Source organism: Lepidochelys olivacea, assembly GCF_965140295.1.
Source record: "Lepidochelys olivacea isolate rLepOli2 genome assembly, chromosome: 6".
NCBI classification, from domain to species: Eukaryota; Metazoa; Chordata; order Testudines; family Cheloniidae; genus Lepidochelys; species Lepidochelys olivacea.
This window is the reverse complement of record NC_140416.1, coordinates 27310460-27328263: the sequence shown is the minus strand read 5'-3', so window position 1 is coordinate 27328263 and position 17804 is coordinate 27310460. Positions and strand designations below refer to the sequence as shown.

At 37.6% G+C, this 17804-nt stretch overlaps 1 protein-coding gene across 1 annotated transcript in view; it reads right to left on the bottom strand.

The window, feature by feature from the left end:
• Positions 1–17804, bottom strand: part of SOX6 (SRY-box transcription factor 6) — a 294444-nt gene that overhangs the window by 114159 nt on the left and 162481 nt on the right. The gene's annotated exons all lie outside the window — the stretch shown is intronic.

The following is a 17804-nucleotide window of genomic DNA, read 5'->3' as shown; positions in this document are numbered from 1 at the left end:
GTGACCCCATTAGAATGGGGTCTTGACCCACAGTTTGAGAACTGCTGCCTTAAAATAACCTATCTTTTACAGAACCTTCTCCAGTTACAAACCCTCTCCATGCGATGTACATTTCTTTGGGCCTCATGCTCCCCTCTACATCCATGCTTGAAACAGAGCCTCCACCTGTAGAACCTCCACCTGCAGAAAGGGGTAGAATCATCTTCATGGCTTCCTGTTCCCTTCTCCCCATCTCTGTGGAAGCCTCTGTAAAAGGGAGCTTCATAGTCACCAAATTTGGAGAGGATTGTGGTAGAGGGATTGGGAGTTCCAGATTCTTATTTTCATTCTCCCCAAACCTGCTGGAGAAACCCGCAAAAATGAATTCTGTGATCTTTACTACTATGTACTATCTTCACCATGGAGCCTTCCCCTTTGGGAGTAGTAGGTGGACACAGAACATAGCTTCCAGAAGCCAGGGGGAGGTGGTGGGGATACTCATGCACACTACTCTTACCTCTGGTTGACTGCAGGGATCTTTTGGTTAAGGGAGCACAGACTTCTGCAGTGGAAACAAGCCCCACCCTACCTAGCAGTAGAATTCCTAACAAACTGCTCAAGCTGAAATTTGCCCAGTTTCCCCTCCCCTGCATGGCTTATTTCAGCAAAGGGGAGAATAAAGTTCCATGATTTTTCTCATTTCTCATCATAATCTTCACATTATTTTATCCTTTGATAGTTGTTCAATTTCCTTTGCTTTTCACTTGTACGGGACACTGTAATGGAGTAAACAATGCTCTAATTGTCTACAATAACCAAGCATCATTCTTTTTAACCATTTTTCCTGTCATTATAATCTTTAGGCCAGATCTCTCTCTGGTGCAAATCACCATAAACACCATTGAACACAATGGAGCTGCACCAATTAATGCCGGCTGAGAATCTGACCTTTGAAATGTACTGTAACATAATATTTGCCTTCAGTATAGGATTTGCACTACTCGCTGAACTTGGAATGGAGAATACAGAAAACAATTATGTGACTTTACCTACAGTAAGAGATAAATGTCAAGGATGGTGCCCACTGCATGCAATACTAATAATGAGTTAGAATCCAAAGTTCAATTAATACATATAAGACCATACAATTTGACCAAGAACACAATTTTTAAAGTATCATCCCGATCTTTTACCCAATTAAGGCCATACTGCATGGGGGAGGGGGAGGTATTTGAGCTACTTGAATAACTGAAAATTATTATTATTCCATTAAAATAATAAATACTGCATGTGATTTGTCTGCTAAATGATCTATGAGTAATTTGCGAAAACACACATAAATAGGGAAACCATAACTTTATTTTGCACACATCTAGCTTCCTTAATAGGATGAGTTTTCAAAATGCTTTAGTTTCTTATTCATATACCAGAACAACTCCCCAGGTAATGGCAGCACACCAAGCAAAAATATGCAACTTCAAAATTTCCAAAATATGTATTTACATGATAGAACATAATAACTCCATCCATCAAGTCAATATTATAAGTTTTTAAAGCCCCCTTTAGATTTACTTATATGAGAGGTCTTAATAGCACTAACAGAGCTGTTAGTGTCCATCGTGTTAGTAATACATGTTTTTAAATTCCATGTATACTGTATACATTTACCTAATCTGCATTTTCAAAAGTCTGTATATGACAGAAAAGGGCCATTATATCTGTGTTACAATTTCAATTCTCATTTCTTTTCATAACTGATACTTTTCTTATTTTTTTTAAAATGAAAGAAATTGAAGAGGTGTTGTAAATTCATTCATATATTTCAATGAGATTAATTTGCTGCTTATGCAAATAACGGAACAACAATACTGCCGCCTTGAGCGTGGTATGGCATAAGCAGAGAGGCACTTACCCTATGAACACTCAAGTATGTGGAAGTCAATGGGACTACTCATGTGCTTAAAATTAACCATGCACATGTTTGCAGGGTGGGGCCAATGTTTTCTCTGTGCAGCTCTGTGAATGCCCCACAATAATAAACTGCAACAAAATCAAACTACCGTCGGATCTTGGTCTCAAGGACTGCCTACTATGTTTAACTACACAAAAGTACTGTGATGAGCAGAAAGGTCTATTAGATATTCATTGGTATCCTCCAGTTACTTTGTGCCACTCTGGTGGATTGTGGTAGAGGGATTGTGCAAAATAGTTGTATTGACCAATTATAATGGGTTTATGGCTACTTCATATCAACAGAGTAGCGCAAAGTAGCCAGAGTACACTGGGAAATCTGACCTCAGAATTTTCATTTGTGACCCCTCCAGAGTCTGGATTAATATCTTCTTTGAATTAATGCTATTCAACATCTAGCCTCCCAAAACGTAAAGTTAAAGTATGATCATAGGACCCAATTCTGCAGACGTTTATATGAGCAGTCCCTACTCACATGAATGTGGCGACATAAGTAAGGACTACTCTTGTGAGGCAGGGACTGTAGAAATAGGCTCAAATAGATGAAAGTGACTTTGTAAATATGATACCCTACTCATCAAATTTGCTAGCCGTGCATCAGATCTACTGGCGTGAATGAAAAATAAATTTCCTTTCCTTTTCACTCCTGTTAGAATCAAAGAACTACAGGAGAGAGAGGTGGATTCTATTCTAGCTCATGTAACATCAGTTGAATTGTTCAGTACATTCTAAATGAAGAAATGTTCCTCTTGTGATGATGCATGATCGACAAAGAACACAGTTTGATCATCAGATCCCAGGTTGATTTTATATGCTTAGCTATTAGAAAAAGATCTTGCAAACTTGTAAAGTAAGAAAATTTAATGTGGAAGCCATTAAGGAAAATAAATATAGTTACTGAATTTTTAGGCCAACCCTGACTGATCTTTGCCAGAGATTAATTATGAACTGAAGGTTTAAATTCTTGTGGGATTCCATGGACATTGTATGAAAAGTCTGCATTACTCAGCCACAATGATACACCGAGGCCGTGTCATTCGTCATTCCAAATCTTTTTTTCTTTTGATAGTTAGTTATATGTGCTGAACTTAAATGTCACATATTTGAGGAATCAAATGGGGAGCGACAGAAAAAGTGCCACTGAATGCCAGGAAGTAGGGTTTTTTTTTAAGTATCATCTCTCACTGCATTTCCATTACCTTCCTGTTGTAGTGCCCAATTTGTGCCCAGCTATGTGGATATAGCATATGTGGAAATGCGGATGTCATTTGAAGATGACTTTATCAAGTTAAAACTATGATAAATGGCAATTAAATTGTTTAAATTGTCCATATTTTAAGAAACTCTCACTAGGAGGGAAGGAGAACATCTCTGCTATAAAGAAATTAATAAAACATGTTATGCAAAAGTGAATTTATAGTTCATTTGGAATTAGAGATCTACCACCTTTTCAATCCATATAAATGCATAATCTTGTCAATTAAATATTATTGTTAAGGTCTAGTAGTATGTTAAAATCACTTTAAAGTGCAACTAAGGAAAATTCATGTGTGTTTATTACTCCTTAAGGGTCTATTAGTGGGTATTTTATTCAGATTCGGGTTGTAAAATCTGCATAAACTCAGCATATTGTTATCCCCATGTGTGCATTTGTTTGGTTAAAGCATAACAGCAAATCTCAATTTCTGCAACTTCTGGAAAAGTCAAGAGAACTAAAACAGTCTTAATTTTAATCAGATACAAACAGTTATCACCAAAGAAGTGAAGAGTTGACTATTATGCAAATTGTCACAGTTAGTGGTCACCAAGCCATCACAGAAGACTGAGCAAGTCAATTATTTCAGATATTTCCAAAGACTAGTGAAGATGTATGTTTCTCATTTCCTCCTCATCTTATTTTCATAGAAATGTGAAAATATTAGTCAATGAACTTAGATTTTTTTTAACAGAAACACTATAACCTGAGCTGAAATCCAACATAAATTATGACTTTATTAGGTTTTCTTAATGTTTTTAATGGTAATACCAAAATGTACAAATTTTGGACTACAATTCAAATCTCAAGTTGACGAAATAATTTAGTACACAAGTTCTTTTAAACTTTGCAGTTCGTATAAGCATTTCAACTTTATTCTCCTAGATCCTCTCTCTGATACAGGGTTCATTCTCTAACAATGACCATCTACCGGATATTAAAATAAATTCCATCACTAGGAAAGTTTAGAATGTGCAGCATGAGAAAATATCTAACACCACTGACCCCTCCTATATAACAGATTCCCCTTCACTACATATCAGCCAACTGCTCCAGAAAACATGACAGAGAAAGCCAATGGATTTTTTTCCAATGTATATGACAAACCCCAGGTAATAATAAGAGTTATATTACAGAAGAATAGATACTTAAGTTTAATTTTAAAAGTAACATAAATTGGGGATGAAATTCTGGTTAGTATTAAAAATGTATACAAGCCCAAATGTATTACCCAAGAGACAGGCAAAGCTGCATTCTCAGTCTCTGGAAAATATGCCTGATTTATGTGTATTTTTAAAAAACAGTAAATAAAGGAAAATAACTTGGATAAATCACAGACAAGGTTATGGAATGTTAGGATTGAGACACAACTATCATAGGCAGTTAGGTGAAAGTAACGCAAAACCTCCTGCGTCTGGAGATCAAAATCAACTTTGGATACTGATCACATGCAAAAATTAGTTTTTTGGTGTCTCTTCCTGGTACCCTGCATAACCTATCTGAGCATCTTTGCTCAAAAGATGCCCGAAGACTGAAATAACATGTATGTGTTCAAATTAGGATTGAGGTGGATTGGCACTGCAAGGTGCAAAATAACAATTATAGTTTCGGTGTTAAGAAATCAGAGTTCCTAACTCCCAATCACAAACTCAGATCATGCCTCTTTCATATACAAGCTATGTTTGGTCCAGGTCAGTGCTAATGGATCTTCACTTTCCAGACCACTTAAGATACTTGATAAAAATATTTTATTACTGTTCCCTCTCACACTAAAATGTTATGTAGTATTGTCTGGTTTTGTACTGTTTGGTTTTACAGCTTTGACTAGTTGTAAAATTGCATAATTCCGTTGGAAATCCCTGGAAGCTTGCAGTTTTTCAAAATATATCGAAACTGTAAACATTTACCTTTTGTACTTTTCATTGTCCGTTTCTTTATGAAAATTAATTTAAAGAGAGCGAGAGAGAAGAAAATAATTAGGAAATAAGGTGAAATCTAGGAAATTCACATTTAACACAGGCACTTGGTAGCCCACCATGTTTTGTGTGTTGCAGCCAATGCCAGGGATACATCTCCAACACGAATCCACATCATGGTGCCTTTTCTTGAGAGCAGTATGATGTTGAAGGAGGAGCATAAGCCTTCACTTTGAATTTCCTGGCTTTCACCAGTTTTTGTCACAACTTCAATGTTATTTAAAGATAGCCCTCAGATTGTGAATAGATTTTTGCTACAAGTCCCATGGTCCCATCCCTATTGGTGTGGCATTGTTTTCAAAGTCATAGATATTTTCTTCAGTTCCTCATGACAATCAGCCAGAATCAATAACCCAAAGCTCTGATTCGATTCACTTTCACTCTGCCTGACTAAACAATTCCTTTACAACTGTATCGTGAGTGTAGTTTCTATGATGAAATACACAGGTAAATCTACATAGAATTATTGGTCAATAACAATGGACCTTTGTCCAGCTGTGACTATCCCCCCCCCCCCCCCCCCCACACACACACCTATAGCCAGGCCTTATCTGCTCAGGAAATGCCTGTTTTAACTGACAGGTAGGAGATTAAATCTACAGCTGCCGAAACACAATCTCCGCTCTGTTAGATAGGCTTTCATTGCAAAGCACTACAAACACATAATTTGTTTATGTTGTACCAGCAATCTTTGACAAAGCAGACTGTCTAGCTGAGACAAATGTGGTTAAACCCATTTATTGTATTATTTCTGCTACACAGAACAAGCTCTTAAAATGTAGAAACTAGACAAGGCACAAAGCTCTAGCTGTCTAAAGAAATCAAGAATAGATGACTTCTTGTTACACTAGCTCCCTTTACACAGTAAAGCATGCTCTCTCCTGGAAAACATCCACTGCAATTTCTTTCTCTCTCTTTTTTTATTTTATTTTTTTTAGTGGGTGGTTCAATGACATTTATATTTTCAGGTTTTAAAGCTTCTTCTTTCTCCCATAGCACCAATAGATATAAAATAAACAAGTCAATCAATGGAAGCCTTAAGATTCAAGAAACCAGAGAATATTTTGCAAGGACTACTTTGCAAAACAAGAATGAATTTTCCAGATGCACTAGGTCTCATCCTGCAGTGTAATTTTTGTTACACTTTTTGCTTAATTTTAAAATAAATTGGTTGCTAATTATTTAAAATAAAAGGTACAGTGAATCAGGGAACAAAGCATTTATAAATTTGATTTTCCAGATTGAACATTACATTTTTCCCAATTAAAAGTCTTCAAAAGAAAACATTTTTTAGCTCTAGTTCCTCGTGGCCATGTATTACTTTTCTCTAAGTCTCTCTGACAAGAACTAAGTCAGCATATACTGACTAATTTGGTAAGGGCCACATCAAGCCTCAGAGGATCCTCAGGAACCCTTACAAACATAAGCAGACATACACACACCCTCCTGAGGGGAGAATTGGTCCTGCATCAATCTCTGCTTTCTATATTTAAGACTCTATTCTCCAGCTGATGTCCGTGAGTAACTCCAGTTAACTTTATCAGGAGTCTCATGCACAAATCGACTGGAGAGATGCACTCAGTGATTGGCTTGTTAAACAATTTCTTTGTGAAATTCAGACAGAGACATTTCCCAGGTATTTGAACAATAGACATTCAATAAGGAAGGTTTAGTCAATAAGAGGAATGTCACTATAATGGTTAATCTGAACTATGAGGAATCAAAATACAAAATGTGTTCAACATTTAAAAGTTTTATCATTAAAGTTATTTCTTTAGAACACCCCAGACCTCTCTCACAGCATTCTTCTATGTACTCTTTTACAATCTGTTAGTGTTCTTTATATATTTTTTTCATTTAATCTTAATCGATTTGCAACATTCATCTCTGGATTTGAGGGGAAGTGGTTCAGAGCTAGCACAGAAGATGCCACTCAAAACATTCAGTTTGGCATAAAATTAAAAAAGTATGCAATAAACTGGCTAAATCCACAGGGAATCCCTCAAACAGCATGGATAATGAGTGGAATCCATAACAGACATAAACAAACCCAGAAAGATGTCTGGGGCCAACATCATTATGTAAGATATATGCCCAAGATATATGGACATATATTTGAATGTTCAACTTCAAACTCAGGCTCTATTAGATTGATTCGATCTCAGCATGGGGTTGTTAATAAACAAACCTTGCCTTTGGAAAATATTTGGGACTGGAATTATGTATTATGCCCCAACCATTTAAAACATGTGGTACTGAGATGCACTTTTACTTTAATACTTTGTTAAGGCAAGACTGTAAAGAAAATTAGAAATCCACTTTCCTAGGAAACAGATCCAATTTTCAGGTTAAGCGTCACAACTTTTAAAGCAGTTATTATCCAAAACTATATTTCATTCTATGCACTGGGGCATTTGACAAGATTTCACATTAAAAATTAGAGACCAGTTTGAGTCTTCAGGCTTTGGCTCACACTTCCCATGTTACCCATATTCTCTTAAAGGATGCAACAATAACATTAACAAGTCTTTTTGGTAATTATTAATTTCACTGTAGAATAGCTTCTTTGCTATGCTTGGCTAGTTTAAAAAAAAGCATTATGCTCACCTCAGGGTACAGCATTAGCCTGCATATTTGCTCTTTTCCTTTTTTCCAGGTTTTGTTTAAAAATTCTTCTTAAACCTGGATATTAATCACTGCTCGAGAGTGAAAGAATTTGCAGGAGTAGCTGAAGTGCCACTTTTTTTTCAAAGTAGGAACTAGCTAGTACTGGCTTTTTTCTCTAACATTGAAACAGGGAAAAATGAAAGAGATTTAAAAAAAGGAAAGGAGAAAAAATTAATTAAGAGAACAAGAATGAGGGCTGGCCTGGAGGAACAATCACAGACCAACATGTCATCAGCTCACAAATCGAAGATCTAGTCTTGGGCTAAACTAGCAGGGGATGAGAACAGCCAACATGCTCAGCCCTGAATAAGAGGAAGCCTCGTGAGTGGGCACATCATGCTAAACCAGGAGTTGCAATGATAGAATCCAGAGGGAGCCAGATCCAGAAGAATGTGTTACCTGATTAATTGTTTTTAAGGATAGCAATAAAGAAAGAAATTGGAGGGCAGAATCTTAAGAGATATGCCCTGCAATTCATGCATGCACAAGACAAGGAGAAGACAAACAGCACCTCTCTTGGCTGGTTCAATTCTAAAGAAATCACACCTTAACATGCTGCTGTAAATTACTGTGCTCGGTGCAGGAGACTCAGTTCTACAGTGACGGTGAAGTTCTTTCTACTCTTTTAAGTATGAAACACCCTTTTTCTTTTGTTGTGTCTGAATTTCCCAAACACTAGGGACTCTAGATTTTTTTTTGAGAAGTCAAGTAGAGAATGAAAAGGGTAAGATGTTTAAAAGGGCAGGTAAATTACAGGGAATGGCCTTACCCTGCTTCTCAATATTTCTTATCTTTTAATTCATTTTAATCATTCTATGCCAAAGCTGTTGAATCCTGATGAGAGACAACTCATGGTACTCTCCCAGTGCTCTTGGATCCATCCTCCAGCACTCTTTCCTTGTTGCGTTCCCATGAAGTCACTGTTTGAGTTTCTAGGACACACAAAGCCTCACTAGCACTTAACCTTATTTTGGAGAGACCAAAGAAGGTAGTTTGGGCTGGATTCATTTCATGATTTCTCTGCTGAAAGGAGAAATAAGAATGCCAGCTGTAACAGCAGTGCTTTCTGTTATATGGAACTGGACCAGAGCAACAACTCATTTATCAATCACTCAGCTCCTCATCTATCTCTGATCTTTCTTTCTCCTTCTCTCTTCCCAGCCCCTTTTTGTCTTCTTCTGTTCTATCCCCTCCTTCTTTCTCCCCTGTAAAACTTCTGGCATTTTCTCTCACTGTTTCCCTTGCATATTGCACTTTCTGAGTATGCAAACCTACTCATTCCGCATCTGGGGCTGCTGACATAATATTTGACAAGAAAGGGTACAAGTTACCCCAAATCCTCTCCAAAAGAGTTTTTATGCTCCCCCTTGCCTCCCCAAAAAGCACTATATTTCCTAATGCTGCCATCATGTGCAATAAGAGAAGACCATTATATGTGCACATGGCTGGCTTGCTTTTTGGGTGACTAATGGTGGCAGTCATAAGAAAGGCTCAAGCATACTAGCAAGTGTGGTCAGCTGGAACGTGGGAGGACATTAGGAGGTCCACAAGAATTGAGCCCACAAGATACACCCACACAGGAGAAGCAAAAATTAAATCAGCCCCATGCTGTTACTATGCTCCTCTCCATGAACACAAGGGCCTCCGTGGTATGTGGTGTGCTCCCTCAGACTCCTCTCTTTAGCTGGCTGAATATTTGCATCCATTTTCCTTTTCCAGGTAGATGATAGCATGTTGTGTAGGATGCACTATAGTTTCGATGAACTTTTTCTGATATATTTTTAGGGCTTCCCCACATTTCGTTGTGACAACCAGTACCACACAATTGGGACCACAGCAAATATTTGTGCCAGTGTGGCATCCCTGGGATTCTAGGTATATATGGAATGAACTGATGACAAACATACTGCAAGACTTATTTATGATATTATGTTATGAATAGCAACTGCGATAATGCATATCTTAACTGTATTTTGGGAGGGGGGGAGAGAAGGCACCACTTGGTGTTCAGCATTAGGATGGGTCCATTGTGTTCATTTCAGACTTGTTTAAAGAACAGGTGAGATATCTGTATGGATATGATCCCTATTTGTTTTGAATGTTGCATGTTTTGGTTGACTATATGCTGCACTTCTGACAGCATTTCTAACAGAATTCTGTGACGGGGTCAACAAGCATGTGGACAAGGGGGATCCAACCGATCTGTATTTACATTTTCAGAAGCTTTGACAAGGTCCCTCACCAAAGGCTATTAAGCAAAGTAAGCAGTCATGGGATAAGAGGGAAGGCTCTCTTGCAGACTGGCAACTGGTTAAAAGATAGGAAACAAAGGGTAGGAGTAAATGGTCAGTTTTCAGAATGGAGAGAGGTAAATAGTGGTGTCCCCCAGGATCTGTACGGGGCCCAGTCTTATTCAACATATTCATAAATGATCTGGAAAATGGGGTAAACAGTGAGGTGGCAAAATTTGCAGATGATACAAAACTACCCAAGATAGTTAAGTCCCAGACAGACTGCAAAGAGCTACAAAAGGATCTCTCAAAAGTGCGTGACTGGGCAACAAAATGGCAGATGAAATTCAATGTTGATAAATGCAAAGTCATGCACATTGGAAAACATAATCCAAACGATACATATAAAATGATGGGATCTAAATTAGCTGTTCTCACTCAAGAAAGAGATCTTGGAGTCATTGTGGATAGTTCTCTGAAAACATCCACTCAATGTGCAGCAGCAGTCAAAAAAGCGAACAGGAAGTTGGGAAGCATTAAGAATGGGATAGCTAATAAGACAGAAAATATTATATTGCCTCTACATAAATCCATGGTACACCCACATCTTGAATACTGTGTGCAGATGTGGTCACCCCATCTCAGAAAGGATGTATTGGAATTGGAAAAGTTTCAGAAAAGGGCAACAAAAATGATTAGGGGTATGGAACGGCTGCCGTATGAGGAGAGATTAATAAGACTGGGACTTTTCAGCTTGGAAAAGAGATGACTATGGGGGGAGGGGAATATGATAGAGGTCTATAAAATCATGACTGGTGTGAAGAAAGTAAATAAGGAAGTGTTATTTACTCCTTCTCATAACACAAGAACTTTTTATAGTGAACATCCACCTTCACTGAAACTATATCCATTGGTTGCTGTTAACTCTGTACCCTGTTCTCTAATCAAATCTATGTGAATTTGGAGTTTACACTTGTCAGTGTTGGAGTGATGATTGGAATATCTTCTCTTCTTCCATGCTTCATTCACACTGCACAGGAAACAAGCAAACCACCCTAGTTATTTCACACAACTTTGTCAGAAAATCTATCTGAGGTAAAAAGCTGTCAGATCACCATTCACTGATTATGCCTTTTCAACAGAGTTAGTATGATAATTTATTGCATATTCTTTTTTCTCAAATCTTCTGAAATAAAAAATAAAGCATTTGAAAACAATATTAATGTCGAGATTCAGTAGCATATAATGTAGATAGAAATTACTTGATGCCTCTGCCTTTCTTCACAAAAGCCAAAGCACACCTTTCAAACAAGATTAAACATACCTTTAAGACAGTATACTTTTATTTTATTTAAATAACATTGTTTTTAGGAACAGATTTACAGTAAACAAACTTTTGCTAAGGACCTGATTCTCATCTCACTTAGATCAATATAAATGAGGAGTAATTCATCTGAAGCCTATAAAGCTGCAATGAGATCAGAATCAGGCCATAAGAGTATTTTTAAAGTGTTAAGTATATTAATACTTCATCAGATGCAAGAATACCAGTGTAAAGACAGCAATGCAACAAGTTAAACATTTAAAATAAATTTGATAGTATGTTCTATGCCAATCAAAGTCTTAGTCAGACCACCCATAGGGGAAAAAATAAAACTCTCTGCATTGTTTGCAATAATATGGGAGGAAATTTAGTGTATATTCTCTTCTTCCTGTATTTTCCAGCTAGATTAAGCTGTTGTCTTCACAATTGCCTCCCAGCTGCTGTGACTTGTGAAAACAACAGACCCTGCTCTGTTGTCTGCAGAAAGCCTGGATTGTTATGAGTAACTTTATTGCAGGCACATGAGTGTGTTAAGACTTTAAAACATGCTCAAATGTCATGTGCACACCCACTGACGGGCAAGAATAATTATGAAAAAACAAGAATTCTATGTCTATGAAACAGTGTCAGACAAAATGGGCCATTCATTGTGTTCCTTTGGGAATGCTTGGACTCTCTAGCCAGAAAACAAAAAAGGCACTTTTTTCCTCCCGTAGGCTGAATGCTTAGCTTTGCCATCTGAGCCCTAAGTAAACACGGGCCCCCTCTCTAACTACTGGCTGGCCCGCACACAGTAAAAAGTATTAATGCCCCCCTTTTTTCCAGCAGTTCCCTCTGTGTAGGCTGCGGCCAATGTAAAGTCAATGCAAAGACAAAACAGTTTGCCTAACATTAGTAAAAGAAAACATAACTCTTGTACAGTCTGAAAATCCCTCCAACACAGAAGTTTTATTTTAAGACCTATCCCCTCTGTCCTTCTGCATGTTACCGTAGCTACTGTTAATTCTTTTAGCAGGCAATAACTGCTGACTGCTGCTAAATTACAGAGGAACAGAATTGTGTGCAGCTGTTGTAAAGTTATCTACTTTATAAGGTTGGCTATTTCTTTACTGTCCCAGGTTCAAAATTTCATTTGTCTCCTTATCAGAATCTGTTTGCATCATAAAAGGGCTATTTGAAATGAAACGCCAGCTCAGCTCAACAATCAGTTCACTCTGATACCAAATTTTCACCACAGGTTTAATGAGGAGACAATCCCTTCTGGCCGGATTTTAACAAGTGCATCGAATCTCATAAGGATAGTGATAAATTACAACAAACTAAAAACCTTTTCAGATCATTTAAATGCATAATTAATGTATTAGATATTCTTTTGATCAAAGTGATTATTTAAACTAAGTATCCGTATTTATCTCTACATCATCTTTTGGTCTAGTACCAATTGGGTGCATTTGACTAAGTGAGGTGACTTTCAATTCACAATAAAATCTGGGTAAATTACTGTCAATATGTTCTGATGTTCACATTGAAGTTAATGGCACAACTCCCATTGACTTCAATGAACAGAATACTCACGTTATCTTGTTAGATGTAAATAGGGCAGATTCATCGCTTGTTTTAAGAATGAATTTTCAGGCCATTGTGTGTGTGTGGGGGGGGTTCTCTATAGGGGTTTTTGTGAGTTTCTGTTTGTTTGTTTGTTTAAGGTAACTAATGTCCTTTCTCTCACCATGCCCATCACAAGCTAGGGAAATTGAAAAGCAGAAAGGCAAGGCTGTTTGAAAGTCCAAGCATTGAGCATATGAACTTTATAGCCACCCATGAAAGGGGCTGCCATAGTCCCCACTAAACCCTCTGATTCTGCATACAATTTAATTTTACCCATTGGGTTATGTGGATTTTGAAAATGAAATGCTGTTTTAGCACTAGCCACTAGATTGTAAACAGATACTGGCAGACACTGTCTTCTTATTTGTACACACACACAGCAATAACACAAGGGGCCCCTGATTCTGAATAGGGACTCTACCACGATGCACATAATAATGGGGGGAAATCATGAATAACCTGGGTTCAAACTCACCCCTGGTGTAGTTCAGTTGAATTCCAATGGGCTACATCAAAGAGAGATGTACCCAGCTATGTACCTCCCCTTTCCTACAATCTAAAGGAGACCAGTTTCAGAAAGTTCCTTGACACTGCTAGTTTGAGCATCCCGAGCTATCCTCAGACCTAGGTTCTTCAAAGCGGAAACATGATGTACTACCCACTGAACCATCAGGCTAGTCGTGAATTTGTTTTAACAATCCAACAACATCACCATTTCTCATTCATCCACTTAGCTTAATTTTCCAACCATCACTTTCATTGCTGAGGTTGTCTCTATTAAGCCATTTTTTGTGCATCATTAACTTTTAACCAGGCATCGATAGCTTTATTGTTTGAATTGCGTATGACTTTATTTAATGTCAGCAATTCTTCTGGCTCCTGACAAGAAGTCACATTTTATAACTAATTAAATTGATCCCTGGGAAGCAAAAGCCACTAAACGGAATTATTCGAAACTGAGTGTCAATATATTAAATCAAAGGGCTAATGAGTTGGGTCACTGCTTCTTTTATCTGAAGGCTATAGCAGAATAGGATTCATATCATCCTCTATTTTCTGCTTTAACAATCAATTTTATTTAAACCAAAGGCAGCTAATTAATAAATTTAGATCTAGCTGTAAATAATACATTTTAGCCTGTTTTAAAACTGGAATAAATTTTAAGGTCATTTTAAGGGGGAAAATATACCGTGTTGATATAAGCTGCATGTCTGAGTTGCCATGGTGCATGAGTGCTCCTATTAGGTCATAGGAAGCATCCACAGTGATCTAAAAGGTGTTTTGTACGTAAACGATTTTGAGAACTTTTTATCTTTCAACTATTTCCATTATGGGTGGAAATCAAGAACAACATTTGCCTCTCAGAACTGACAATACCGCCTAACTAAAGTGATTAAGCAATGACTAAATTTGTCATGTCAGCTTTTCCTATAGCTCTTGCAGCTGCTGAGTAATATTTTGGATGCATCAGTATTTACATCTGGACACTACTTTTAAAATTCATCACCTAATAATTCATACCACCCACTTATTAGTCATAGTTCAGCTTCCTTTGATGAAATGTCTGTAGATGGTTCAAGAAAGCTATCTTTTCTGAAGTTGTCTTCAACTAATCCAATTATGTCCAGGTTGTTTAGAAATAATGTCGGATGATCTCTTACCCTTCCAAAAAAAAATCTTTTACCTGTAAGTTGTTTTGATTGAGATCCAGTCAAGTTCTCAGACCTTATTTGGGTGTTCACTATGGTATATCAGAGAAAGCTTTTTGACTCTTCCTTACATTTAAAAATTATCATATAATTACACTTGTATAAAAAAGAAATTGGGTAATTAATCAACAAAGGCTAGATTATCATGGCCCTTTTTGGCAGCGCATGGGAGCAAGAGTAAGGAGGATCGAGGGTCCTACCTTGTACCCAGCTCAGCTTGTGATCCCATGCTCAACACTGCAAGTAAGTTGAAAGGTGGTGGGAAGTACGAGAGTACTGGCTCCAGCCCATCTGCTAAAGTAGCTGGCCATGCACACAGGCAGAAGTAAATTGCTCCACAAAAAGTCGGGGGGAGAGGGCAAATAATTTACTTTCTCCCCCACAGCAAAGAGGGAGCAGGGGAGAAATGGTGACACTGAGTCACAATTAGTTCTCCAATCTGGTCTTAGGGCACACAGCTATGCATCGCCTATTACACAGGTAAGGTTGTAAAATTACAGTCTAGCCCCAAGCAAATATCTAAACAATCATTTAAAGCAAGGCTGTGATTGTTAGTGGTTACTTTAACACATAATAGTCTGTTAAAAATAGGATGGCTTCACTGTCCCTCTAAAGCTTGGTTTTGTAGATTTACCACTAAGATCAAATGCATCACAAGGAACACCACAGATGTTTTTAAAAAACGCATGTTCTTGTACCCACATATCATTTGCTTTTTCAAACATTAATTTAGGGTTTTTCTGCAGGCACAGTGCTTCCCTTTCAAAACAACTTTAAATAGTCACTTTTATCCATTTATAAACGTATGTGTTTTGGAGGGTCAAGCACATGCTGTTGTTTCACACCACAGATGTTTTCCTACATTTCCAATGGTTACATGTCATGAGAGCGCTTGACCCCACCATACAGAATCATTTAATATGTGGCGGAAACCACAAATATTGCTGTACCTCTGGCTTGCACAAGATCATTTAAAATGGAAGTTCATTTCAAAAGCAGGTTTTGTAAAAGTAACCCATTTTCACCTAAGAACATTAGTTAATCATGGACCCTTTTAAAAGATATACAGTTGTCTTTTTCCTTCCATAATGTATTTTCTTTAAAAGTCATGCAACATTTCAAAGTAGGATAGAATAATACTATCCATTAATTAGAACAGCTTTTAGGTCAGACAATGTGATGCTATGACTAACATCTGTGGAATTCTTACCATTTTTCCTCTTACACTCAGATTCCTAGAGTAAATTTTCTTTTTTGGTGTAAACACACAAGTTCTACACACTGTCATACATGACCATCCACATGAAGACACACACTGGCTTGTCGGGAAAGAAGTAGCAGTGCTTTTAAAAGAAAAGCTTCACAAAACTTGGTTGTTGCTGGCAGAGTTGTAGCACAGTTTCCCTGTGCAGCATCTACAGTGATGATGATGATGATTACTAGTTAGTCTAGGAATTGTTTCAGAATCATGTTATAAAACTGTGCTGTCTCTTTATCTAAAATGTAGCCTAAGTCTAAAGGCAGGTCTGCACTGCCGCTTAAGTCAATGTAACTTTCGTCACCCAGGGGGGTGAAAAAGCCATTGCTCCAAACAATACAAGTTACATTGACTTAAAGTGTTGTCCACACTGTGCTATGTCAGTGGGAGACGCCTCTCACCGAGGTGGAGTAATTATTCCAACAGGAGAGTGCTCTCTCGTCGGCATAGCACGCCTTCACCAGACATGCTACAGCGTCGCAGCTGCCTCAGTGCAGCTGCACTGATGTAGCGCGGTAGTGTAGAGTAACCCTGAGATATAACGTCTGGGGATGTATTAGAAATAAATACATTGAAATTTAGTATTAATTGACGGATGGAACAAAATTTGCCCATCTAAGTGTGGAAAAAGCCTAAAGTCCAATTTGTCACTGATTTCAGTGACAACAGTAGCAGGCAAAAGTCTATGGGTGTCTAGGCTAGTGTACTGTTGTTCTAATATAGTATGGCTCCTTTTATATTAGCCAGCTAAACTGGAGTAAAATGATGTTTGGGCAATATTAAGTTTTAAGCATGGCAAAATCTGCTTTGGGGTTTGTTTTTTTTTTTGTTTAAACTAAGCTGCCCAGCAAAGACCCTGGTAAAAATTCAAAACACCGCCCATGAGAAAACAAAATATAGGAAAAATGTAAAAGTTGCCACTAAATATTTATTATTGCCCAAAAGAATCTTTAGGAACACAAATCTGTCATCACATTCTATTACTGGTTTAATTTATGGGATTGGAGGCCTTTGCAAATTGACAAAAAATGACATTCACAGGTGATATTTCCAAATTTTCCATATACAGACACTCCCTGACTTACGCAATTGTTCCGTTCCACCTACAGCTGGTCAAAAAATGTATTTTATTTTCCCCCAAAATTTTGAAGAAAACAAAAAAATCATTTCTATCTAAATTTTTCAAATGTTTGTCAAAAATTGAAAATGTATTGGTCTTAAAAACATAAGAATGGCCATACTGGGTCAGACCAAAGGTCCAACCAGCCCAGCATTCTGTCTTCCAAAACTGGCCAATGCCAGGTGCCCCAGCCCCAACGGGAATGAACAGAACAGGTAATTATCAAGTGATCCATGTCCTGTCACCCATTCCCAGCTTCTGACAAACACCACCCCTGCCCATCCTGGCTAATAGCCATTGATGGACCTATCCTCCATGAATGTATCTAGTTCTTTTTTGAACCCTGTTATAGTCTTGGCCTTCACAACATCCTCTGGCAAAGAGTTCCACAAGTTGACTGTGTGTGTGTTTTGTGAAGACAACTATTACATTTTCTGGGCAGTTCTAGTAATGAGGTGTCCTGGACTACAAATCTATGGGAAAGTTGGGCAAAGAAGCGAAGAGTCCCTTAGTTTGACCACTAGTGTTCTTCATCTTTTTTTAAATGTTTTATTTATTTATTTATTTTGGTCAGATGCTGAACAAAAGCATGGACAGTAACAACCCTTATCGCAGAAAAATAACCTCTCACGAACATGTTAAAGTAAATTTGCCTGAAATGAATGTTTGCTGTTGTTCCACTGTTATGCCATTGCTGACAGTATAT